This window comes from Heteronotia binoei, chromosome 16, assembly GCF_032191835.1.
Source record: "Heteronotia binoei isolate CCM8104 ecotype False Entrance Well chromosome 16, APGP_CSIRO_Hbin_v1, whole genome shotgun sequence".
Classification (NCBI taxonomy): Eukaryota; Metazoa; Chordata; class Lepidosauria; order Squamata; family Gekkonidae; genus Heteronotia; species Heteronotia binoei.
Genome location: NC_083238.1, coordinates 60413281 through 60441107, shown reverse-complemented (window position 1 = coordinate 60441107; position 27827 = coordinate 60413281). Strand labels below are relative to the sequence as shown.

General features: G+C 46.0%; 1 protein-coding gene and 1 non-coding gene across 2 annotated transcripts in view; both read right to left on the bottom strand.

Annotated features, from left to right (window-relative positions):
- The window catches only part of PLCL1 (phospholipase C like 1 (inactive)), a 313880-nt gene that overhangs the window by 101121 nt on the left and 184932 nt on the right, over nt 1–27827 (bottom strand). The window lies entirely within an intron of this gene.
- TRNAT-GGU (transfer RNA threonine (anticodon GGU)) lies at nt 26467–26538 on the bottom strand. Its single transcript has one exon. It is a non-coding gene; the product is annotated as a tRNA-Thr (tRNA).

Below are 27827 nucleotides of genomic sequence, written 5' to 3'. Positions count from 1 at the left end.
TCTAACTTTGGAAATATCAGCTAAGCCCAGGGGTGGAATTCTAGCAGGAGCCCCTTTGCATATTAGGCCCCACAGCCCTGATGTAGCCATTCCTCCAAGAGCTTACAAGGCTCTTTTTTGTAAGCTCTTAGAGGATTGGCTACATCAGGGGGGGTGACCTAATATGCAAACGAGTTCCTGTTGGGCTTTTTCTAACAAAAAGTCTTGTGTGAAACAATGGTGACACCAGGGGTGTGGCCTAATATGCAAACCACTTCCTGCTGGGCTTTCCCTACAAAATAAAACCCTTGGCTACAACTGTTTGAAGAACTGTAGCTATGCCGGTGCTATTTGAATCCTTGAGCCTCCCATCTTTTCCCAGGGCAATTCCTCCTTCCTGCCGGCCAAAAACCACATTTGAGGATCAGTTCGAAGCTCAACTTTTTAATAATAATAAAAAAGGAACGAAGCATGCAAATGACTGTCAAGGCTTCCGAACGGCAGAATGGAAATGTGGCCATTAACACAAATAAATTGCTCATAAATCAAACATTCTTTCACAGCTAACCGTTTTTGATCAATGTCACTTTAAAAAAAAACTTGGATCAAAAGGTTTCGGGCAGACCTTCAATCACGCTAGCAAAACCTCAACTCAATGGTGCTTTATTACCTTCTGCACTATAACCCTGTGTGTGTGTGTGTGTGTGTGTGAGAGAGAGAGAGAGATGCCCCATTCCTTCGTGTGTGTGTGTGTGTTTGTGTGTGTGTCCCCTGATGAGCCCACATTAAAAAAACGGATGAAGTTTCGAGGTGAGGGACCATGCTAGGATGTGCTTCTATGTTCTAATCCACTTCAGTTGTGCATCACACCCTGTCTCTTGGCAAGATTTGTATTCACAGAATCAGAGTTGGAAGGGACCTCCAGGGTCATCTAGTCCAACCTCCTGCACAATGCAGGAAACCCACAAACACCTCCCCCTAAATTCACAGGATCTTCATTGCTGTCAGATGGCCATCTAGCCTCTGTTGAAAATCCTCCAAGGAAGGAGAGCCCACCAACTCCCAAGGAGGAAGCCTGTTCCACTGAGGAACCACTCTAAACCCACAAACACCTCCCCCTAAATTCACAGGATCTTCATTGCTGTCAGATGGCCATCTAGCCTCTGTTTAAAAACTTCCAAAGAAGGAGAGCCCACCAACTCCCAAGGAGGAAGCCTGTTCCACTGAGGAACCACTCTAAACTCACAAACACCTCCCCCCCTAAATTCCCAGGATCTTCATTGGTGTCAGATGGCCATCCAGCCTCTGCTTAAAAACCTCCAAGGAAGGAAAGCCCACGACCTCTCAAGGAGGAAGCCTGTTCCACTGAGGAACCACTCTAAACTCACAGACACCTCCCCCTAAATTCACAGGATCTTCATCGCTGTCAGATGGCCATCCAGCCTCTGTTGAAAAACCTCCAAGGAAGGAGAGCCCACCACCTCTCAAGGAGGAAGCCTGTTCCACTGAGGAACCACTGTAACAGTCAGGAAGTTCTTCCTAATGTTGAGCAGGAAACTCTTAATTTAATTTCAACCCGTTGGATCTAGCCCTACTTTCTGGGTCAAAACTCCATTCTCTGATGCCTCTGTCATTGTGCCTCCGGTATGATTGAGAGTACGAGACCAGTGATCACATTTTGTTATTCTGTATCCACTGGTCCACAAGCTTGAGAACTTGGGATTCCCCTCTCTCACACACACACACACCCCACACGGCCATTTTGAGCAACTGTCCTTTTCGCTGTCTGACACTACACCTGTCGCTACGCAATCTCTGGCCAAATTCTTGTCTGTTATCATATCTTTGTGACCATCTCCTGCTAAGTATTAATTTCACCATTGTGTTATGTTATTAGGGGCACAGTTTTCTTCTATGATCAGTCTGCAACGGTTGTTGATACCCGTTCTGTGATTCTACTGTACAGTTCAAAACCACCAGCTGAATGAGCTTTTGATCAAGAAAATGATGACGATACTGGATTTATATTTACATCCCGCCCTTCACTCTAAAACTCAGAGTCTCAGAGCAACTTACAATCTCCTTTACCAACACACAACAAACACCCTACAACGTTCCCTCTAAGCTGAGTTAGTGTGGGCTAGCTCACAGTTTCTTAGCCTCCACCTCCCATATCTTTGTCTTAGTTCAGGGGGGGGGGGGGAAACCCCAGAGCAAATTAATTTTACGCAGCAGCTGACGACTCTAATGCCAACAGCTCACAAAGTAGAATTTCCGCTCACAAGTCTCCACAGCTTCGAGGGAACATTGCCTGTGAGACAGGCGGGGCTGAGAGTAGGGCAGGCTCATCCACTAGGCAAACAAGGCAGTTGCCTAGAGCGCAAGGAAGCAGGGCCGCCAAATTGCCCCCCCTTCCCAGTGCCCAAGACAACCGCCTAGTTTGCTTCCCCCCGCGGCCACTGCTATTGCCGCCGCCACCAGCCAACTCCTTTCCCTTCCGCGGCACTTCCCCCGTCCCCCCAGTAGCTCACCCACCGCTGATCTCTTCCTTTGCTCGCCCCTTCCCCCCAGTAGCTAGCCCGTCACTGTTCTCTTCCTCCGCCCACCCGGCCCTTCCCCTCCTCTTTAGCTCGCCCGCCCCGCCCCCTCCCTGAGCTTCCCAGAGGCCAGCTCTGCCCCCTCCCCGTGTGCTCACAGGAGCGATGCCATTCTCCTGCTTCCCCGCTTCGGCAAGCGTTCTCTTCCTGCTGCTCGCTGTTAAGAGAACACCCGCCGAAGCGGGAAAACAGGAGGCTGGCATTGCTCCTGTGGGGGGGGGGTGCGCGGTGCCAAATTGCAGCGCTGCGGGGAGGTAGGGGGTGCCCATGCGTGCTGCAGGGCCAGGCCTGGCTGAGAGAGCTCTCCCAGTAGCTGCCCTTTCAAGAACAACTCCTGTGAAACCTATGATCGCACCCAAAGAGAGCTTGTGAATGGTTCCTCATCCTCTTGGAGAGAAGTGACAACTGGAGTGCCTCAGGGATCTGTCCTGAGACCTGTTTTGTTCAACATCTTTATCAACAATTTGGATGAAAGAATAGAGGGAATACTCATTAAATTTGAAGATGATACTAAATTGAGAGGGGTTGCAAACACAGAAGAAAACAGAAACAGGATACAGGATGACCTCGACAGAATGGAAAACTGGGCTAAAACAAATACAATGAATTTTAACAGAGATAAATGTAAAGTTCTGAGTTTAGGTAGGAAAAATCCAGTGCATGGTTATAGGATGGAGGAGACTTGTCTTAGCAGTAGTCTGTGTGAAAAGGATCTAGGGGTCTTAGTGGATCATACGCTGAACATGAGTCAACAGTGTGATGCGGTGGCTAAAAAGGCACATGCAATTTTGGGCTGTATCAACAGAAGTATAGTGTTCAGATCATGTGATGTGATGGTATCGCTTTACTCTGCTCTGGTAAGATTTCACCAGGAGTACTGTGTTCAGTTTTGGGCACCAAATTTTAAGAAGGATATAGACAAGCTGGAATAGGTCCATAGGAGGGCGACGAAGATGGTGAGGGGTCTGGAGACCAAGTCCTATGAGAAAAGTTTGAAGGAGCAGGGGATGTTTAGCCTGGAGAAGAGGCGGATGAGAGGTGATAGGATCACCATCTTCAAATACTTGAAAGGCTGTCGTATAGAGGATGGTGTGGAATTGTTTTCTGGGCCCCAGAAGGTCTGACCAGAACCAATGGGTTGAAATGAAATCAAAAGAGTTTCTGGCTCAACATTAGGAATAACTTCCTGACCATTAGAGCAATCCCTCAGCGGAACAGGCTTTCTCGGGAGGTGGTGGGCTCTCCTTCCTTGGAGGTTTTTCAACAGAGGCCAGATGGCCATCTGACAGCAATGAAGATCCTGTGAATTTAGGGGGAGGTGTTTGTGAGTTTCCTGCATTGTGCAGGGGGTTGGACTAGATGACCCTAGAGGTCCCTTCCAACTCTATGATTCTATGGCTGACCCAAGGCCATTCCAGCAGCTGCAAGCGGAGGAGTGGGGAATGAAACCTGGTTCTCCCAGATAAGAGTCCACACACTTAACCACTACACCAAACTGGCTCTATATTAGAGCTATGGCTGACCCAAGGCCATTCTAGCAGCTGCAAGCGGAGGAGTGGGGAATGAAACCTGGTTCTCCCAGATAAGAGTCCACACACTTAACCACTACACCAAACTGGCTCTCTCTTAACAAAGGGAAGGAAAAAAACAAAACCACATCCCACACCACGTTCCCGAGCTCTGCCTGGATGGCGTTCTCCGGTACGGAGAGCTGGCGCCTTTTTCCACAGTGGCCTGGTTCCTCCCCATCCTTGCATCCTCTAAACAAAAGGTTCAAAGTTCCTGCGCCGTGAGTAACAATCCCACGAGGAGTCAAAGGGAGTGCACCGAGCATTTTTCCCACGAACTCCTCCTGTCCTTTTCTGCCTGCCGGCTGCAAGAAGGCCATCTGTGGGAGCAAAACGTCCTCTCCGGCTCCTGCTGTAACTCAGGAGGGCCGTTCTGTTGGAGACGGCCTCGCAGGGAGCGTCTCATCTGAGTGGGAGGACATGTTTATTCCCATCGCTGTTCTCAGGCAGTCTCCGGAGGCCGGGGCTTAGCGTCTGTGCTAAAGTTCAGGCCAGCAGCGGATTATCCAGAAAGCTTTTTAAAAAACGTCAGCCGTCATTTGAATACATTTTTACGAGCGAAAACAGAAAGCGCTGCAGAGTTCCTCGTCTCCCTGTCGCAACAAGGGTCGGGGTGACCTCCCCGGTGTCTTTGCAGGGAGACACTGGGAAAGGCCGTTTTAGCCTGGGATCCCTCCAGTCTGCTGTTGCCACCCCCCACCCCGCCACCCCGCTAAGGTTTCCATGCCCAGAAAATGTCTTGAGACTTCAGAAATGGCTGGTCGATGTGAGGAAAGCTGCCACCACGAGCCAAATGTCTGCAAAGGCGGAAACATAGCTTAAGGGAGGCCCTTGAAGACAGTTTGCAGCCTTTCGTTTGCCCGGAATAAAAAGGTAAAGTTCATCCCCTGTGCAAGCACCAGTCATTTTCGACTCTGGGGTGACGTTGCTTTCGCAACGTTTTCACAGCAGACTTTTTACGGGGTGGCTTGCCATTGCCTTCCCCAGACCTCTACGCTTTCCCCTCAGCAAGCTGGGGACTCATTTCACCGACCTCGGAAGAAGGGAAGGCTGCGTCAACCTGGAGCTGGCTACCTGAACCAGCTTCCACTGGGATTGAACTCAGGTCATGAGCAGAGGGCTCTGACTGCAGTACTGCAGCTTTACCACTCTGCGCCACAGGGCTCTTTTGCCTGGAATAGAGGGCAGAAATGCCAACTGCAATAGGGTAGCCAAGTCCAATTCAAAAAATATCTGCGGACTTTGGGGGTGGAGCCAAGAGACTTTGGGGTGGAGCCAGAAGACTTTGGGGGTGGGGCCAGGAGACATAATTGAACTCCAAAGGGAGTTCTGGCCATCACATTTAAAGGCACCACACACCTTTTAAATGCCTTCCCTCCATAGGAAATAATGAAGGATAGGGGCACCTTCTTTTGGGGCTCATAGAATTGGACCTCCTGGTCCAATCTTTTTGAAACTTGGAGGGGACTTTGGGGAGAGACACTGGATGCTATTCTGCAAATTTGGTGCATCTATATAAAAAAGCAGCCCCCCCATAACCCCAGATACCTGCGGATCAATTCTCCATTAGACCCTATGGAAATCGGTCATAGGGAATAATGGAGTGCCCAGCAGACATTTCCCTTCCCCCCCTCCCGCTTTCTGATGATCCTGAAGTGGGGGGAGGGCTTCCAAACCAGAAGATCCCCTGCCCCCACCTGGGGATTAGCAACCCTAAGCTGCAATGATTGACGCATATGATAAGGAGTGCTTAAGGCTGTATTCTGTGAGATCTTGATATCTGGCGAGTAGAAGCCACCTCCTTAACGTTAAGTTTGATTCCTATTTACTCCGTGGCAATTTAAGAGTGGGGGGGGGGGATATCAGTATCATATGTATCATATGCCTTAATTTTATTCTTAGGATAAGTGATTAGCAATATAACACATCTCTCCTCCACATTTTACCACAGAGTTTTTGCAAATCCTGGAGTGCCCCACGATGTCACTTCCTCTTTTTTGCCAAATATGACATTTGTGCCGGCTGGAACCTAGAAACACTATCTGAACACTAACACGCAAAGCGTACAGTGTGGAACAAATTAAAAGAATTATTTCTGTTCCTTTGGTCAGACTGAAGCAATTGTAAGCCAAATCCTTAGGAGGCTGGAAGACAGGGGTTCATAGGCCTCCACGCCTCCTGCTACTAGTTACAAGGCACAGCATTGCTAACTAATGGCATGACATCACCAGGGTAGAAAACCTGGAAGAAATGTCATGCCTGTCTAGGAATAATCAGACACTCTTACCGTAAAACCACAAAGTTTCCTAAAGCAGACTGACATCATTAGCAATGAATAAGAACATAAGAGAAGCCATGTTGGATCAGGCCAACAGCCCATCTAGTCCAACACTCTGAGTTACACAGTGGCCAAAACCCAGAGGCCATCAAGAGGTCCACCAGCAGGGCCAGAACTCTAGAAGTCCTCCCACTGTTGCCCTCCAAGCACCAAGAAGAAAGAGTATCCCTGCCCCAGACATAAGAACATAAGAGAAGCCATTTTGGATCAGATTGGTGGTCCATCCAATGCAACACTCTGTGTCATACAGTGGCCAAAGCCCAGGGGCCATCAAGAGGTCCACCAGCAGAGTCAGAACCCTAGAAGTCCTCCCACTCTTGCCCCCCAAGCACCAAGAAGACAGAGCATCCCTGCTCCAGACATAAGAAGATAAGATAAGCCATGTTGGATCAGACCAGTGGTCTATCCAGTCCAACACTCTCAGTCACACAGTGGCCAAAGCCCAGGAGCCATCAAGAGGTCCACCAAAGATTTCCAGGCAACTGGAAAACAATTTTCTGCAGCAGCTACCATTCCACTGTAGTATCCTTCTGCCTCAGAAGTAAAATCTCTCTGCTTAGAGAAATCCCATGTTTCCCAGAGACCCTGGGCAGCACACTCTGAACCCAGATGCTGGGGCCCAACCACAGGCTCAGACCCAGAGATATCTGGCTGGTCACTCCTGGACTCGACGGCTCTATGATCTGAACCAGCAAGGCTGCTCTTACAGCCTTAGAAGAAATTAACATCTGACCAGGTCGTGACAACTCTTCATCAACGCCATACAGGTTCCATACCGTGTAATTTACCACTTAGCAAGAGAGCTGTTCTTGCAGAGAGAGAATCAATCAAAGCATCACCAAGGAGGGAAAGAGAGAGGAAGTAGAGGGTAATAGTTTGAAGAACACTGGGTTGGTTTCTTTGAAACACGGCGCTAACCAGAGAACAGCCCCCTGCTCTCCAAAGTATCCTTCGGTCTTGCCCAATTAGCCACCTCTCTTTCTTCACAGTTTCATCCTGCTCCTCTCATTACATCTTTTTTGCACAATCATTAAACGAGTGAGTAAGGAGAGCATTTTCAGTCGGAAGATTTAGAATCCACACAGGATGGTCCCTGTGCAGATCCCCTAGTTTACATGTCTGGGAATATTTCCATCAAACAGGTTGTCTATAAATTATTGTCTTAATTTCTACACAGATGTTGTAGCACAGGGGTCATGGGTGTCATGGCGCCCACCATGTGTTTTTAGCAAGTGTGCGGGGGCCAGGTGGGGCGTTGGCCAATGTAGGCTTCTGGTTGGCTACTGGCAATTTGATTGGCTGTGTAGAAAAAGCCCAGCAGGAATCATTTGCATATTAGGCCGCACCTCCTGACATCACCATTATTTCACACCGGGCTTTTTTGTAGGAAAAGCCCAGCAGGAACTCATTGGCATATTAGGCCACACCCTCTGATGCCAAGATAGCCGGAACTGTGTTCCTGTACTTTCCTGCTCAAAAAAAACCTCTGGGCAGCAGTGTCACCACAGCACAGGAACATAAGAACCTAAGAGAAGCCATGTTGGATCAGGTCAATGGCCCATCTAGTCCAACATTTGGTCACTGTGGCAGCCATTTTGTGGCTGACTCGGCCTCCTGTGGCAGCCATTTTGTGGCTTCCATTGTGTAGCTGTGCCCACCATGCTGTATCAGGATTCCTAGGGTAGCCATTCCCCAGATCCCAGTGGGGGATTTCCTGGTCTGGGAAGCTTTGAGGGGGGTACACCACCTCCAAAGAGCAACATCAATGTGTAACATCCCTGACACGATGAGATCACATGAAAGTGACAAGAATGCTGCACAGTGATGCTATGGTTTGAGGGTGATTTTACCATAAAGTTTTGCCTCCAAACCAGAGTAGTAGTAGTAGTAATAATAATAATAATAATAATAATAATAAACTTTTATTTATATCCCGCCCTTCCCGCCGGAGCGGGCTCAGGGCGGCTAACATGACATGTCACCAAGATGTGATGATGTCACTTCTGTGTGATGTCACTGCACCACAGAGCCCTGACCCACTATCAGAAAGCCCACCCCCTGCCAGCGCATTGTTGGGACCTGACAACCCTAAGAATTTAGGGTTTAAAAGTTGGGGGTCCCTGCGGTAATAAAATGGGCTATACAGACATTTTGTTCTTTCAGAAACGTGGGATTTATCTCATTTACCCAGGCCATGTTCGATTAGACTGAGGAGATCACGTCTTCAGTCTTGTTCCATTGTTCCCAAAGGACATTTAAAAACATGTCACTACAAGCTCCCCAAAGAAACAAGTTAAGATCCACACTCCAGTAACTCCAAATTATAACCACTTTAATTCATAAGCATTTCCTTAGCCATCTACTCCGAATTTGCCCTAATAAGATAAGGATAAGCCATGGGAATCTAGCCTGTTGCAGTAATTCAAGGACAGACAGAACTCTCTCCGCCTTCTCTGTATGCCGGATATGTGTGAGCCAAACACTGGTCTCTGCATGAGCACAAAAGGAAAAATAAACTAACTTTTGCTTGAAACTATAGTGATTAATTACTGAACTCCACAGGATGGCCACTCTACAGAAAGGGAAACTCTGCAGTGAGAAGAATTGTTTAGAAATGCCTGAATAAAAGGATGCTAAAATTAGGGATACATGCAATCCTTTGGATTTCATTTAATCTTTGACTTGTATTAGGGTAACAGGAAATAATAGAGATATTGAGGTACTCTTCTGGGGTGGCCAAGCTTCCTTAATGTAAGAGCCACATAGAATAAACGCTGGATGTTTGAGAGAAGGAAGGAAGGAAGGATATTATATTATATTATTAAAGGATCTTATAGCATTGGAAGAAGTGCAGGAAAAGGGCAACTAGAATGATTAAAGGTTTGGAACACTTTATCTATGAAGAAAGGTTAAAACGTTTGGAGAAAACGTCACCTGCGGGATGACATGATAGAGATTTACAAGATTATGCATGGGATGGAAAAAAGTAGAGAAATAAATCCTTTTCTCCCTTTCTCACAATATAAGAACGCATGGGCATTCAATGAAATTGCTGAGCAGTCAGGTTAAAACGGATAAAAAGAAGTCCTTCTTCACCCAAAGGGTGATTAACATGTGAATTCACTGCCACAGGAGGTGGTGGCAGCTACAAGCATAGCCAGCTTTAAGAGGGGATTGGATAAAAATATGGAGCAGAGGTCCATCAGTGGCTATTAGCCACAGTATATATATATATGTGTGTGTGTGTGTGTGTGTGTGTGTGTTTATTTATTTATTTATTACTTTCAATTTATATCCCGCCCTCTCCGCAAGTGGACTCAGGGCGGCTTACAACATCATAAAATACAATCAGTGTGTGTGTGTCTCCATTTATTCTATGTATGTGTGTGTGTCTCCATTTATTCTATGTGGCCACTGTGTGTTGGACTGGATGGGCCATTGGCCTGATCCAACATGACTTCTCTTATGTTCTTATGGAAGGAAGGAAGGAAGGAAGGAAGGAAGGAAGGAAGGAAGGAAGGAAGGAAGGAAGGAAGGAAGGAAGGAAGGAAGGAAGGAAGGAAGGAAGGAAGGAAGGAAGGAAGGAAGGAAGGAAGGAAGGAAAGCAAATAGGTGGGGAGGGAGAGGTAGAAAGAAAACAATTTCAACTCTGAATGCATTCTCCAAGCTGCTGGCTGGTTTGGCTGGGAGAAGTGGTTTAAAGAGACAAATGCTTTCTCCCAGTTGGCCAATGGGGCAAAGGAGGCTTTGAGAGCCATGAAAATAGCCCTTATTCCTAAAGACAGAAAAACATGCCTTCCCGAAATCTCAAAACGAGATCTAGATGCCAGACCAGATCTACCTCTCTCTTCAAAACAGCCTTTTGTTTTTCTGTGAGTTGTTAACATAACTTTTCCTACAACCGTTGCATGTCTCTTAGGTTTGCCTCGTCGCATTTTATGCTTCCTCAAAGCTGAGAAATAAGAACTGGCATCTAATTACCAGCTTTAAAAATATGATCCAAAATGCGTCTACTTCTCCTCGCTAAACAAAACCTTCCCACGAATTCCTTGGAAACCAAAAGCAATTACCCTAAATGATAATTCTACAATTACCTTTGCAGTTACAGATACCTGACTTTCTCATCTTCGCCGCTGCCGTCCTCCAGGAAGCGGCTAGAAAAATTAATATAATTTTTTTTTTAAAATCACAACTCTAAACAATCCATTTCAAAATCATCAAAAGAACAAGGCTTTAATTGCCAGCGTATTTATAGACCTTTAATATTTCTTAAAAATTCGTCAAGTCTCTCGAGTGTTTACATTGTAATATACTAGCGTATTACTATTCATAGGAAACTTAGATTAAGTATTCTTCTTGTAGTTTAGCTACGACCTCGATATTCAAGCGATGCATGTAACCTTCAAGCTCATTGTTATTGTATGTTCACAACTAATCTATATTACCTTTAAGGCCCTATACGGCCAGGGGTCAGCACACCTTCAGGACCGCCTCTCCCTGTATGGGCCCCGTAGATCCTTACGATCAGCAAACCAACAACTTCTGGTTATACCCGGCCCCAGAGATGTCCACCTGGCATTAACGAGGGCCAGGGCCTTTTTGGCCCTGGCCCCTGCCTGGTGGAATGAGCTCCCCCTGGAGATCCAGGCCCTGCAGAATCTGCTTCAATTCCGCAGGGCCTGAAAAACAGAGCTCTTTCGCCAGGCTTTCAGCTGAGGCAGTGGGCATCACTTGTTTTCGGCCTCTCCCCCTCATCCCAACCCAGCGCTACAAGATCTGCTGGACCTGGACAAGAGGTCACTTCTGTGCGGCAGAATCTGCCATCTTGGTCTGTCTAAGTTTTAGATTTTATATATTTTAAACTGGTCTTTTATTGTTTTTACTGTTGACTGTTTTTTATAATGTAACCCGCCCTGAGCCTGTTCTACGGGAAGGGCGGGCTAGAAATTGAATTAAATAAATAAGTAACATTTAAAATAAATATATCATTACTGCTTGTTATTCATGAATCCAATAAAATGTTAACTGCAAAAAATAATCTACAGTCTCAGCTCTTTTTTTACTATGGCTGTTGTTGTTTTTACTGGACTCAGTTTATTTGTTGTTATTTGCTTTGCTCTTCCTGACCCAAAGGGCGACAGGATGACACCCCCTCCCCCCCCGGAAGTGATGTCATCACATTGCCGACATCGTGCAGCAGTGCTCTAGTTTTTGAGCAAAACTGTTATTCATGTTATTTTGCTATTTGTTACTCATGTATTTGTTATTTGTTACTCATTTGTTATTCATGTTATGTTGTTATTTTGTCACTCACACAGTGGACAACCAGTTCCTCTGGACGGTGAAGATAAGACTGGCTACAAACCACAGAGTTTGGTCCAAAAACTAGATCATCACCCCCGACATTGTCAACAAGATGACATCACTTCCAGGTGACATTATCGCACTGCACACGCTTCATGCGCATGGAAGAAGATCCCAGAAAGGGCCAAGGATCCCCTGGCTGGCTGCCAAATAAGGCCTGGCAACCCTAATGGTTTCACTCTAGGAATTTCTCCTGATCTCCATGACATAGACCATAGTGACTAGAAGAAATTCCTAGAGTGTCACCATACAGGCCATTTTTTCCCCTTCCACTCCCCACCGGCTATTGGAAGGACTGCTCACTAGCTTCAGCGAGGGTAGCAGGGAAAGATCAGCTTCATGAGAGATAATCCATCACTCAAATGTTTATAGAAAGCTCCCCCATAATTCAAATCATTTCCCCATTACTAGAATCATGGGAAAATGGTCTGTGATGCTGCAGTTTCTGCAAACTAGCCATAAGCTTGCCTTATGGCAGGCAGCTTGCTTTAGGAATGGGGCAACCTCAGGACTGAGTAACCAACTCCTTCGTCTTCCTGTTCTACAAAAGAGAAGCAATTAAGTGAAAGCCCCAAGGGGGAAAGGGAAGGCGTTTCACCAGGGTTGGATTTTTTTTTTTGTAGCAGGAACTCCTTTGCAAATTAGGCCACACACACCCCTGATGTAGCAAATCCTCCAAGAGCTTACAGTAGGCCCTGTAAGAAGAGCCCTGTAAGCTCCAAGAGGATTGGCTATATCATGGGGTGTGGCCTAATATGCAAAGGAGTGCCTGCTACAAAAAAGGCCCTGCATTTCACTGATTCTATCAGGTGGGCGGATGTCTCCCCCACACACACACTCATCCTAGTTGCTTTGTGCTGCTTTATGTGAGTTTTTTAATGCCTTCTTGCTGTTATAGTCCCTTTGACTGTGTTAACGGCAACTTCTGGTTTATGGCCCTGTAAATTACTTTGTGGCTACTGCTGAGTTTTGCCAAGTATCTTAAAGCTGGGCTTTTATTTTATTATGCTAATCTCGTTTTATTGTTTTGCTGAGCGCCACCTTGGGAGCTGTACAGTCAAACACGCACGATATGAACATTTTAAACGAATGCTAGAAATTTAAATTAACAACTAAATGTGGAGGGAGGGTGTGGTATTTAAGAATATCAGAAGAGCCCTGTTGGATCAGACCTTCAAATTTAGATTTAGCCACTCTCCAGCTTTTACAGTTGTTGCATAGACAGTTGCAGTCTTCCATTAGGGGTTCAACAGTCAAAATGTCTCTGTGGCAGGCTTATTGAATTTGAAGGATTTGAAGGAAATACTGGGTATTCCATTATTGAATTCAAGGCTTTATTTAGTGTACTGCAGCCTGAAGAAGGCAAATGAAATGGATAGTTACCTAGGCGATCCATTGCTGCTGCTGTTGATTAACATGTGGAATTCACTGCCACAGGAAGTGGTGGCGGCTTCAAGCATAGACAGCTTGAAGAGGGGAATGGATATACATATGGAGCAGAGATCCATCAGTAGCTATTAGCCACAGCTTATCGTTGGAACTCTCTGTGGGCAGTGATGCTCTGTATTCTGGTGCTTGGAGGGGGCACAATGGGAGGGCTTAAAGCCCCACTGGTGGACCTCTTGATGACACTTGGGTTTGGGGGTTTTTGGCCACTGTGTGACACAGAGTGTTGGACTGGATGGGTCATTGGTCTGATCCAACATGGCTTCTCTTATGTTCTTATGTGACTCAGAGTGTTGGACTGGATGGTTCATTGGTCTGATCCAACATGGCTTCTCTTATGTTCTTATGTGACCCAGAGTGTTGGACTGGATGGGTCATTGGTCTGATCCAACATGGCTTCTCTTATGTTCTTATGTGACTCAGAGTGTTGGACTGGATGGTTCATTGGTCTGATCCAACATGGCTTCTCTTATGTTCTTATGTGACCCAGAGTGTTGGACTGGATGGGTCATTGGTCTGATCCAACATGGCTTCTCTTATGTCCTCATGTTAACTCCAACCTTCTATTGTAATTTTGCGAATGTTGTTAAAATCTGGCATCTAGTGGGTAGGTTTTTTATCAACAATATTGATAATAAATTGTTTGTTTCAAAATACAGAGTAGCAAGCCAGGACTTGTATCAACAGTTGTTACTTTTATACAGTTTTTTTTCCTCCCATTTGTTACAATACCACCTGGAGGTTAGCAATCCTGCTTTAACCCCAAATCTCCAGTAATTTCCCAACTCGAAGCTTGCAATCCTAAAAGATGTGTCTGTTTTGCACTAAAAGCAGCTAGCTCAGGGCAAAAAAACCCCCCCACAAAAACTCTAAATTCTACCGAGGCAGAGTTTACCCTCCTTTATTGCTAATTCAGGTAGCTGCCTGATGGGCAGATCTCTTGCCTCTGAGGTACTCATCTCAACCCTCAGGAAAAATTTTAAAAAGCACTCAAATACATGAAGTACAGCTAAGTCAGCGATCAAAACATGAAGTATTTTCTGTTTTAAATCTGAGCAGGAGGAACTCACAGGACGTTTCCTCAGGATTCTGTTTTCTTGTCATGTTTCTCATTCTCCTTAATACCCTTGAGCCCCGTGTTTCCAGAAGCTTCTCTGGCATCCCGAGATGAACCGGCGCTATTTCCTTTATTGTTCCCATTACTGCTGTTAAAAGGGCTGACTCGAGGACGCAATATCCTGTCAGCTCTGTACTCTGTGACTTCAACGGAGGGAAGGCTCCAAGCTCTTCGAGTCTTCTGATTTTTGTTTTCTCACACGCTCAGCTTCAGAATGTGGCAATGAGTCTTCAGTGAGACATAAAGGTCCTCAACTGGGGTTGGATTTTTGCCCCGTCAATAGCCCAGGCTAGCCCGATCTCCGAAGCTATACAGAGTCAGCAGTCGCCAGTGTCTGGGCGGGAGACCACCATGGAAGTTTGGGGTTGTGACGCAAACCACCTCTGAATGTCTCTTGTCTTGAAAACCCTTCGGGGTTGCCAAAGGTTGGCTGTGAGCTGACTTGGTGGGGATGAGTGTGAAGAAGGCAGTTGCAGAGCCGCCGTCCGCACCGGGCCAAAACTACTGGGTTCAAACGAACTAGAACAGGAATAAACAGTCTTGAAGGGAGATTCAACAGATCCATGGAGGATATCAATGGCTATTCACCATGGTGACTGAGCGAAAACTCCACAATCAGAGGCACTAATCCTCTGGATCTCAGACCGGGGAGACAACAGGAGGGGAAGCCCTTGGCCTCTCTGCCCTGTTGCTGTCCCTCCAGATAAATTGGTTGGCCACTGTGTGAGACTGGAGGCTGGATTAGGTGAACTATTGGTCTGACCCAGCAGGACTGTTCTTATATTCTTCTCAGGAGAAGGCCTCAGCCTCTCTGCCCTATTGTTGGCCCTCCAAAGGAACTGGACTATTGGTCTAATCCAGCAGGGCTCTTCTGATGTTCTTATGCAGGCCTTGGTCTCTATGTCCTGTTGTTGGCCCTCCAGAGGAACTGGTTGGCCATTATGTGAGACAGGAGGCTGGACTAGACAGACCCTCTCTGGTCTGATCCAGAAGGGCTCTTCTGTTCTTATGCAGGCCTCGGCCTCTCTGCCCTGCTGTTGGCCCTCCAGGGGAACTGGTTGGCCCCTGTGTGAGACAGGAGGCTGGACTAGGCAGACCCTCACTGGTCTGATCCAGCAGGGCTCTTCTGATGTCCTTAGGAAGGCCTCAGCCTCTCTGCCCTGCTGTTGGCCCTCCAGAGGAACTGGTTGGCCCCTGTGTGAGACAGGAGGCTGGACCAGACGGACCCTCACTGGTCTGATCCAGCAGGACTCTTCTGATGTTCATAAGTGAAGTCATGGCTTGCCACTGAAGCTGGACATGTCAAACCACCTCAGTGCTATACAAAGGGATACAATAAACAGCCCTGTAGACCTAGAGGGAACAAGCAATGACCAGTGACCAAGTACTTTTCTCCCATTCTCACAATACAAGAACTCGTGGGCTTATGATGAAGTTGCTGAGCAGTCAGGTTAAAACGGATAAATGGAAGTACTTCTTCACCCAAAGGGGGATTAACGTATGGAATTCACTGCTACAGGAGGTGGTGGCGGCTACAAGCACAGACAGCTTTAAGAGGGGGTTAGACAAAAATATGGAGCAGAGGTCCATCAGTGGCTATTAGCCACAGTGTGTATATATATGTGTGTTTTTTGCCACTGTGTGACCCAAAGTGTTGGACTGGATGGGCCATTGGCCTGATCCAACATGGCTTCTCTTATGTTCTTATGACCATCCTCTATTAGTTTGCCAAATTCACGGCCACACAGCCCAGAAATTCTACAACAACCAATTGCACAGGGGACTTTTAGCTTGGTCTGTCGTCAGCCACTATTCTATCATCTCTACTGGCCTCCACTATTCTTATCCCAATCTTTGACCAGCCATCTCCCCACCACCATCAATAAGTCTATAGGTTCTATTAGCAAGGACTAACATGCTCCTGTTTCTGATATAGAGTTGCCAGCTCTGGGATTGGAAATACCTGGATATTTTGGGGCTGAAACCTTGGGAGTGTGGGCTTTCAGAAGGGAGAGACTTCAGTAGGGTCCAATCCTGTAGAATTCACCCTCCAAAGCAGCCATTTTCAACCAGAGAACTGTACAATTCATAAGGACCTGTGTTTCTATATATTACGACAGTAAATTGCTGGGAATATTTTGTAAAGAGACTGTAGTATTTTGGCAACATTGAAAGGAACAATACTAGCTTTTGTATATGATTAATCAGTACTTATAGAGACATATAAATACAGTCAGTCAGTCAGTCAGTCAGTTTATTGCGGCTCTAGGCCAATCAACAACAACACAACTCATCAATAACAGTACAACACAACACCAAGCTAAAATATAACATAACAATATAAAACTATGTACAACCATCAAAATAGTAATAAAATTATCTGACGTAGGCAACACTTAACTAAGGGCATCTTCTTTCAAATATAAACAGCATTAAATTTCTTCCTGTCAAGGTCAGTAACATATAGAAACTTAGCAAGATCCAGAGAAAGTTGATCACTCCCATCCCCTAAGAGGAAGTAAATGACTTGGGCCTGATTTAAAGATTTAGCTAGCATTAGATGGTTCCGCAGAAGTCTGTACCTTGCCTCTGTATGGAAAAGACAGTTCAGAATGAGATGGGGAACCGTATCGACCTCCTCCAGGCCGCACGGACAGATCCTGTCTTCTAACGGGATCTTGTGGAAACGGCCCCTCAGTACTGCTGTGTCAAGAATGTTCAGGCGTGCCAAGGACAGCATCCGCCTGATCTTAATTGGCTGTATCTTTTCTAGATACCTGGCACATTTAAGGTCACTTGTAAAAAAGGTTGGGATATACGTCCCCCCAACTTTGGCCAGAGATTGTTTTAACTCCAATTCCAGTAATCGGTCTCTGATAATTACTTTTGCCCCGTTCTTGAACATAAGGGCTAGGGAATCAATATTCAGATCACATTCCTCTAGTTTGGAATTTAATTTCCTCAACCAATTGCTAACAAATGAGTCATAGAAGATTTGATGTACTATATCATCCGGATTCGCCAGCACCCTTAGAAGGAGACTCAAACCTCTATTCCACATTACTGTGGAGAGGCTTGGAAGCCCCGTTTCCAGCCTATTTGCAATAGATGAGGCATATTTTGGCACCTGTAGGATACATCGTACAAACTTCGATTGAACCATCTCCAATTTAGTTATTTTATTATACAAGAAAATCTCAGCTCCGTACATTAATTGGGGTATAACCTTAGCATTGTAAACCTTAATCGCCGCTAAGGCGTTATAAGCGCCCTTGGAAGTGTAAAACTCCTGCAGAGCAAGCGCCGTGCGTTGGGCGTTACAATGTACGTTGTCAATGTGCCCTTGGTACGATCCTGTATGATGAAAAACAACCCCCAGATATTTGTATGTTTTAACTTGTTTCAGTTTTTCATCATTGAAACGCCAAATCATTTCTCTGAATCTTTTAGTGAAGACTATAATTTTAGACTTGTCCCTGTTAACGACTAGATCAGTGTCCAGACAAAAGAGAGAAAGCATTCTGAGCGACCTACGCAAACCAACTTGGGTTCTTGACAGTAGTAACACGTCGTCTGCATACATCAAGATGGGCACAGCAATCTTCCCAATCTTAGGGGGATGCAGACCGGGGTCGGTAAAATACCCTACAATGCTATTAATATACAAATTAAAAAGTTGCGGGGCTAATATACAGCCTTGTTTGACACCTTTACTTGTTTGAATTGGATGAGTCAGATGACCTTGGAGTGTGCATTTTACCTGCATACTAGAATTTTCGTACATATAAATACATAATTATCTACACAGTTTTGTTGTCGAAGGCTTTCACAGCCAGAGTCCATTGGTTGTAGATTTTCTGGGATAGTTGTAGATTTCCCATTGGTTGTTGTAGATTTTCCAGACCACGGCCAAACAGCCCAGAAAAGCTACAGCAACCAATACACAGTTTTGGTTATTATGAATTTGAGTTACGGGGAATTGGAGGTTTTGCCCTGATTTACTAGAAGGCAGCTTCAAAGTGGTAAAGCTGCAGTACTGCAGTCGGAGCTCTCTGCTCACGACCTGAGTTCGATCCCAGCAGAAGCTGGGTTCAGGTAGCCGGCTCCAGGTTGACTCCAGGTCGGAAGTATCCAGCTTGCTGGGGGGGAAAGTGTAGGTGACTGGGGAAGGCAATGGCAAACCACCCCGTAAAAAGTCTGCCGTGAAAATGTTGTGAAAGCAACGTCACCCCAGAGTTGAAAACGACTGGCGCTTGCACAGGGGACCACCTTTACCTTTTAGCTTCATGTATGCCCTCCTTAAGAAGAAGAAGATGATATTGGATTTATATCCCGCCCTCCACTCCGAAGAGTCTCAGAGCGGCTCACAATCTCCTTTATCTTCCTCCCCCACAACAGACACCCTGTGAGGTGGGTGGGGCTGGAGAGGGCTCTCACAGCAGCTGCCCTTTCAAGGACAACCTCTGCCAGAGCTATGGCTGACCCAAGGCCATTCTAGCAGGTGCAAGTGGAGGAGTGGGGAATCAAACCTGGTTCTCCCAGATAAGAGTCCGCACACTTAACCACTACACCAAACTGGCTCTTAGAAAGCCATTCAACTTTTTTGCCTGGTTGAGAATCGCACAGAATTTAAAAAACATAGTAGCATCCCTTGCGGTTCCCATTAGTTATTCCGATCACATTCTAACAAAATTATCTCATATGCATGAGTGCGCAAGCGCACGCTCCTTATCACACCCATACCGAGCCCTTGACACATTCAGCCAATTTAATTGCCCGCTCCCAAAGTTCAATTATACAGCATTCGCAGACTTTTAATTTTTAAGTGTTTTGCAAAAAAATCTATTTCCTTTGACTCTGACCCCAGAGATAGCACTTCATTGACACCACGTTTACAATAACTGTATCATACGGCAAGTGCAGATTAACTATTTCCAGGGCAATTTGCTCTGTATAAAACTGCTCTCCGAGGTGTTGATTAGCTTATTTTGAGCAGCTTTTGCTCCTAGGCTGGGATTATTAGGAGCCCCCAAGGAAGTGAGAGGGACAGATGTTCCAGGTTAATCTCTCTAAAACCGAGCACAGCTTTCGCCGAAGACCGGATGAAGAGCCAGCGTCCCCAGGGCAAATGTGCATGTTCAAGTATTTTAGCCAAGACGGAAAAAAAACCCACCCTGCCTTCTCCAAAACAGGAAAAATATCCTCCAGGCACATGTTAACAGGTGTTGTCAAGGTCTGAAGGGAACTTTCCAAAACAACGGAACTCAGATATCCCACTTTGGTGGGAAAATAAAAGATATATTGTACCGAGAAACACAAGACTCCATCACTGCATAAGAAGTTAAGTCTTCCAAGCGGCAGCCAATGTTATTTTGGAGCAGGAGGCAGTACACGTTTCATTTCCTGTTTCACCAAGGGCAGTATTATATAGTGAGTTCAGTCAGCTCGAGGTAAGCAAGAACGTTTATTGAACGAGAGCAGAACTGAACACGAACAGGCCACAACGCTCCTTATATCCGTTTGGCCTGAGTTAAACACGCCCCCTTATGTGGGCAGCAATCCACCCTACTGGTCTCTCCAGGATGCGTCATTTGCATTTCCTGAGAGAAAATGCCTTGCATCCCGATTGGCTGTCTCTAAAAGAATAGCCAATCAGAATGTAGGCCTCAGGGTCCCAGAGGACAATGAAGTATGCTTCAAGGCCAACTAACAGTCATAACAAACCAGCAGTCAAAACAACCAATACACAACAGGAACAGGCAGCTTCATGAATTATGTTTTCCAGATACGTGACCCATACCTGTGTCTGAGTCTTACCTACAACTTACCCCAAGAAGCAACAGTTCTTTGAGAGCCCAGTGGACTCAGAGATTTAGCTAGTGGAGGGATCAGCATCTATTAAGGAAAGTTCAGTCATTATAGGGTTAAATGTTTACCAATTTGTATTAGGGTTGCCAATCCCCCCATGGCCTCTGGTGCAAAACTGTTTTTGTGCGTGCAAAGCACGTGCAGTCTGATGATGTCACTTGGAAGGGACGTCATTGCGCCAGCCATTCTAGGAACATCTGGGGAAACTCTGGTTTTCCCGGATGCTCTAGCACAGGGCTTCCCAAACTTTTTTTTTTCCCATTGCCCAGTTATTTTAACACATCTCCTTCATGGCCCACTAAAATTCGGGGGTGGATCCAGGAGACTTTGGGGGTGGAGCTGGGAGACAGGAATTCTGTCACAGAAATGGGGGAACGAAGGAAGGAAAACAGAGCTCAGGCTTTGCAGCCTGTGTCAGTCTTCAAGGTGAGCTTTTCTCTGCACAACACAGAGATGGGGGAAGGAAGGAAGCATAGCAGAGCCCATGCTTTGCTGGAGGGGGGGGCTAGCTTTGGCTTTTCTTGTGACCTGGTATTGAGGCTTCCATGGCCCGGTGCCAGGTCGTGACCCTGCAAATGGGAAACACTGCTCTAGCAATTGGGAGTTTTCCTCCAAAATTGCTGAGCGTCTGGGAAAACCATAGAGTTTTCCTGGATGCTCCCTGGTGCATAACATCACTGGTACAATGATGTCACTTCTGATAGACATCGGGGAAAGATTCCCCCCACCTCCAGGGCAGGAGAAACCCCGTCCAGCCCGGGAACATGGCAGTCCTAGTTTGTATTGTTTAGCTGACTCAGGAAGGGATATCTGGCTCACTGCCAATCAGATGAGAGCTGATGGAATGTTAAGCTGAGGGTTGATAATGACGGTTAAAGAAGAGCAGTTGGCAGTTTTGGATCTGGGAGAGCTGACAGAGTACCAAGCTTGTTAGTGATAAGACTAAAGATGTAGTCTATAGTGTTATTATTTTCATCCCAATGGCAATGTCCCTATCCCTTTAGAAATAATATATATATATTTCAATACTAAATATCTCTCAATTACTTTTGTGATCCAGTGGTCCCTTGAACTGTCTGGGAAAGTTTAAACAATTCCCCTCACAAAATTTCCCAACAAAATCAATAGTAACTTGATGGGGGGGAAGGGGCTCACGAACTTTCATTCATAAATAAACAAACTAGAATCACAGAATCATAGAGTCTAAGGTCATCTAGTCCAATCCCCTGCACAATGCAGTAAACTCACAAACACCTCCCCCTAAAATCACAGGATCTTCATTGCTGTCAGATGGCCATTTAGCCTCTGTTTAAAAACCTCCAAGGAAGGAGAGTCCACCACCTCCCGAGGAGGAAGCCTGTTCCACTGAGGAACCACTCTAAACTCACAAACACCTCCCCCTAAATTCACAGGATCTTCATTGCTGTCAGATGGCCATCCAGCCTCTGCTTAAAAACCTCCAAGGAAGGAGAGCCCACCACCTCCCGAGGAGGAAGCCTGTTCCACTGAGAAACTGCTCTAAACTCACAAACACCTCCCCCTAAATTCACAGGATCTTCATTGCTGTCAGATGGCCATCCAGCCTCTGTTTAAAAACTTCCAAGGAAGGAGAGCCCACCACCTCCTCCCAAGGAGGAAGCCTGTTCCACTGAGAAACTGCTCTAAACTCACAAACACCTCCACCTAAATTCACAGGATCTTCATTGCTGTCAGATGGCCATTTAGCCTCTGTTTAAAAACCTCCAAGGAAGGAGAGCCCACCACCTCCCGAGGAAGCCTGATCCACTGAGGAACCACTCTAAACTCACAAACACCTCCCCCTAAATTCACAGGATCTTCATTGCTGTCAGATGGCCATCCAGCCTCTGCTTAAAAACCTCCAAGGAAGGAGAGCCCACCACCTCCTCCCAAGGAGGAAGCCTGTTCCACTGAGAAACTGCTCTAATGGTCAGGAAGTTCTTCCTAGTGTTGCGCCGGAAACTCTTTTGATTTAATTTCAACCCACTGGTTCTGGTTCTACCTTCCGTGGCCACAGAAAACAATTTATACAAACTAATTTATACAATCGCTCACAAATTTATTGCTAGTAGCTCACAAAGCAGAATTTTTGTTCACAAGACTCCACAACTTAGAGGGAGCACTGGGTCAGTGTTAGGAGATCTAGATATCCAACTCAGTTAAAATTTGCTACCTGTAGTTGGGGACGCTTACCCCTACAAACATTACAAATATAGGATCAGATCAAAGGTCAATCTTGACCAGCCTGTGCCCCAAAGGTAGGCCAAAACTAGCATCGACTTCCAAATAGCCATTAACAGATCTAGACAGCATGGATTTGCTGGATTCTATTTTTAAAGCCATAGTGGTCACAATCATATCTTGCAACAATGACTTCCTGTGACTCATCCCTAACACAGAGAGTGCTTTATTTCATTCATTTGTAACTTAATTCATCTCATTTCACAACTTCGAGGCCTGTTTCACACATTACACAGAGGGGTCAAGTTGTCCCCACTGCATGAGTGGCTCTTTCGTATTTCTGGCAGAACACGTCCTTTGCACAAACTGGTTCCAGATTTGGTCTTAGCGTCTGAAATGAGACAGCTATGAAAAGACTCTTTCGTGAGACCCATGAAAGGAACTGCCCATCCAGGTAATCAAGCACTGCGGTTGGATGGACTGTTAGATTATCTTCAGTTGAAGACTGCTGCATATAAAATACACAGTAGGAAGCCCAAGATTACCCATATGAACATACGAACATATGAAGCTGCCTTATACTGAATCAGACTGGCTGCGGCTCTCCAGGGTCTCAAGCTGAGGTTTTTCACACCTATTTGCCTGGACCTTTTTAGTTGGAGATGCCGGGGATTGAACCATGAACATATGAAGCTGCCTTCTACTGAATCAGACCTCCTTGGGTCCATCAAAGTCAGTCTTGTCTACCCAGACTGGCAGTGGCTCTCCAGGATCTCAAGCTGAGGTTTTTCACACCTATTTGCCTGGACCCTTTTTAGTTAGAGATGCCGGGGATTGAACCTGGGACCTCCTGCTTACCAAGCAGATGCTCTACCACTGAGCCACCGTCCCTCCCCATCTACATTTCATTATTTGCATTTGAAGGTACTGGCCTAAACCAAGTGCAGCAGCAGATCCCCGTTTTGGAGGCCTCCCCCCACTTCGGGGTCATCAGAAAGTGAGGGGAGGAAATGTCTCTTGGGCACTCCATTATTCCCTATGGAGAACGATTCCCATAGGGTATAATGGAGAATTGATCCATGAGTATCTGGAGCTCTAGGGAAGTTGCTTTTGAGGTAGAGGCACCCAATTTTCAGCATAGCATCTGGTGACTCTCCTTAAAATAATCCCCAAGTTTCAAAACAATTGGACCAGGGGATCCAATTCTATGAGCCCCCAAAGAAGGTGACCCTATCCTTCATTATTCCAAATGGAGGGAAGGCATTTAAAAGGAGCGTGGTCCCTTTGAATGTGATAGCCAGAACTCCCTTTGGTGTTCAATTGTGCTTGCCACACCCTTACTCCTGGCTCCACCCCCAAATTCCCCAGATATTTCTTGAGTCGAACTTGGCAACCCTAGCCTAAAAGGAGTTTTGAGTTCTGTATCAGCCTCTGAATACATCCCGAAGATGTAAGGTTCAAATCTCTTCCACCTACAGCTGTTCTGGATGCAATTAAACTTGATTAGCACCATCAGGGAAGTCGTAAACTCAGCCCCAGGAGGAAAACACATGCCTTTTGCGCTGGTTAAGCAAGATCTGCAGGGATAGCAGGATAGTTTTCTAGTTTTTCAGTCCGGTCGAAAGAAATGCCACCTACTTAACAAGCGACAACTTTACCGTATCAACGAATCATCCAGATCGAATTTTGGCTAACCAGCCACAGGTCACAAATCACAGGGGGCAAGCGTAAATCTGTGCAGTTCACACTGGTTAGTTGCAAAGCATTCCTCAGAGACGTATGAACCTGTGGGATTTTGCACAGCGCACCAAGGCTGCCTTGGAACTAGCACCATCTGTTCTAGCTCGTGTCTCAGGCCGATTACTTTTCAAAATCTGTGCCAAGATTTCCGCCCCCCCCCCCCAGTAAAATGTAGCACAAAGGCTGCCAGAATTCCTCTTGCAAAAGGAGAAGCAAAAGAACGTGTCTAATTATAGAAGAACTAAGACCAAGTTCCCACTAGGCTTCCCTCGCTCTCACTCTCCTCTTCTCCGCGGGGCTTCCGTCGCATTTCGCACAAGCTGCCCCCGAGGCTGCGACTCACTCCATCTCTTTTGTGCAGCAAAAAAAAGATCCTCTAAAAGCCAGTTTCTGTTTGCCGCATGAAAAAGGAGAAGCAAGTTGCGGCCCCGGGACAGATAGTGTGAAATCCGATGGAAGCCCCGCGGAGAAGAGCGGCATGAGGCTAGTGGGAAATCGGTCAAAGTTTGAGTCCAGTGGCACCTTTAAGACCAACAAACTTTTATTCAAGGTACAACTTGGTTGGTCTCAAAGATGTCCCTGAACTTGAAATCTGTTCTACTGCTTCAGACCAACATGCCTACCCCACCTGAATCTATGGCTAATTACAGGGCTTCTTTTCGTAGCAGGAACTCCTTTGCATATTAGGCCACACAACCCTGATGTAGCCAATCCTCCTGGAGCTTACCCAAGGCCCTGTACTAAGAGCCCTGTAAGCTCCAGGAAGATTGGCTACATCAGGGGTGTGTGGCCTAATATGCAATGGAGTTCCTGCTACAAAGAAAAAGCCCTGGCTAATGCAAGAAGATCTAATCAGTCAGTCCTAAGGGAAATCAACCCAGACTGTTCCCTGGAAGGTCAGATGCTGAAGCTGAAGCTCAAATACTTTGGCCACCCAATGAGAAGGGAGCACTCCCTGGAGAAGATCCTGACGCTAAATGTAACAAACATGAACATCGGTGCGAAGGGCGGGGTATAAATCCCAATATAAATAAATAAATAAATGAATTTGAGCAGACTTCAGAGGATGGTGGAAGACAGGAGAGCCTGGCGTTGACTTTGTCCACGGGGTCGCAAAGAGTCGGACTTGACTGTGCGACTGAACAACAATTTTATCTATTTATTTATTTCAATTTATATCCCACCCTCCCTGCCAAAAGCAAGCTCAGGGCAGCTTACATGTCCATGTATATACATGAAATATAAAAAAATACATTAAGACATGAAAAACGTAAAATCATAGAAATATTAAAACATTTCAAGTCCTATTGACCTTTAGATGGCAATCTGTTTGATAAAATGGATAGCTAATTATAGTCATCCTACCAGCCTGCAACAATTCTTATGCCCAGGCTATCTTAAAGCTGTTTTCCCTGCAACAGCCTGGGACTGGGTGAAAAACATTGGTGCATTAATGATGCCGTCTGCAGCCATCCATTTCTGAATTATCAAAAGGTCACTCCCGATTTGGCTCCCATTTCCAAAGCAGGGATGAGCAGAAAAGGCCATCTTCATTTCACTTTGACCTTGTACATCGTCGTTGGCTTATATTCAAAGCAACATATGCACAGCTGAAGTCTACCCAAGAAGTGCTCCGTTAACGCAAGGATCACTGTGCAAGAGTTGCGCCAGATGTGGCATGATTCCCGTGCATTTGTGAGTACTTACCATTGCTCGAGTCTTTGTTCTTACTGCAGTTGCACTCTCTGGGTGTCTAGGTTCCTTCTTATACATACTCTTACACCCACGCTCTGGTGCTAGGGCTTTGCCTTACGGAAGCCAAAAGAGCTGCCTGAAAACCACAGGGTTTCCTTCATGCAACAGCTTCCTTCTTATTATTTTAATTTTTTTAAAAAGATACCTTCCCAAACACAATTGCTTTTATGCTTGTGGAAGCAGACGGCAAGATACACCCCTTTAGTTTGAGTCTGCTCCATTGTAATTGCTGCTGTTATTTCTTTTCCTATTTCTACACCACTTCCATGCCATTTATATGCCTTCACTGTTTGTATACCATGCAACATGCAACTCACACACACAGAGACACACATGCACACACACAAACAAAACGGTGCTGGGAAATGCACTGAACATATGAACATGTGACACTGTCTTATACTGAATCAGACCCTCAGTCCATCAAAGTCAGTATTATCTGCCAGCTGCTTCAGCTGAGGTTTTTCACAGCTATTTACCTGGACCCTTTTTAGTTGGAGATGCCGGGGATTGAACCTGGGACCTTCTGCTTACCAAGCAGATGCTCTACCACTGAGCCACACCCCCATTCATGGCTCTCCAGGGTCTCCAGCTGAGGTTTTTCACGTCTACTTGCCAGGACCCTTTTTAGTTGGAGATGCCGGGGATTGAACCTGGGACCTTCTGCTTACCAAGGAGATGCTCTACCACTGAGCCACCATCCCTCCCCAAAGGTTAACAGCGAAACAAGTCAGGTTGTCCAGCATTATAACTCCATGTTACTCAGGGCAGGGGGCTGAGCATATGCGGCTTGCCTAGGGAACAGGTAAGGTATGGACCACAAACTTTCTGATTTGTAACTCACCATGCAATCCTATGACAAATTAACCCACTGAGTTTTAATGCTTAGACAAGGGGTATCTTTGCACAGCAAGGCTCTCACGCCCTAAACTAATCAGTTTTCAGTGCAAAACAGATGCAGTCATTTTTCAACATAATTCTTCAGAATTCTCTCATTACTTTTGCCACTTCCAACACTCAAGTGGGTACAGAACCCATTGATCATTGTCTTTTTCGCTTTTAAGTGCTCTTCAGCCCTATAGCGTTTGAAACAAACACTTCCTCAGCGTCTTTCACATAGCGGCATTCCACAAATACAGACCACTCCAGAGATGGTCTGTACATTCTCATGCTTGTAAGTGGCTCCTCTTCAGCTACACAAAAGCAAACTGCAAGAACTGAGAGGAAGCGCATGGATCAGTCTGGTTCTCAATGTCATCTGGGGCTGAGTAGGCCAATGTTCAAAAGAAATAAAATAAACATCACAGGTTCCTGTTTAGGTCCACTTTTTAATTCCACTTCCTTCCTGCAAGAAGTTAAAGGTAAGAACCCAAGAAGAGCTGTGCTAGATCAGACCAATGGCTCATCTAGTCCAGCATCCTGTCGCACAAAGGGACCGATCAGTTCCTCTGGAGGGCCAACAACAAGGCATAGAGGCTGAGGCCTTCTTAAGAACATCAAGAAGAGCCCTGTTGGATAAGACCAGGGGTCCATCTAGTCCAGCCTCCGTCTCACACAGCGGCCAACAAGTTTATCTGGAGGGCCAAGAACAGGACAGAGAAGCTGAGGCCTTCCTAAGAATGCCAGAAGAGCCCTGCAGGATTAGACCAATGGTCCCTTTAGTCCAGCCTCCTGTCTCACACAATGGTCAACCAGTTCCTCTGGATAGCCACCAACATGATATACAGGCTGAGGCCTTCTCTTGATGTTGCCTCCTGGCTCTGGGATTTAGAGGAGAAGAAGAAGAAGAAGAAGAAGAAGAAGAAGAAGAAGAAGAAGAAGAAGAAGAAGAAGAAGAAGAAGAAGAAGAAGAAGAA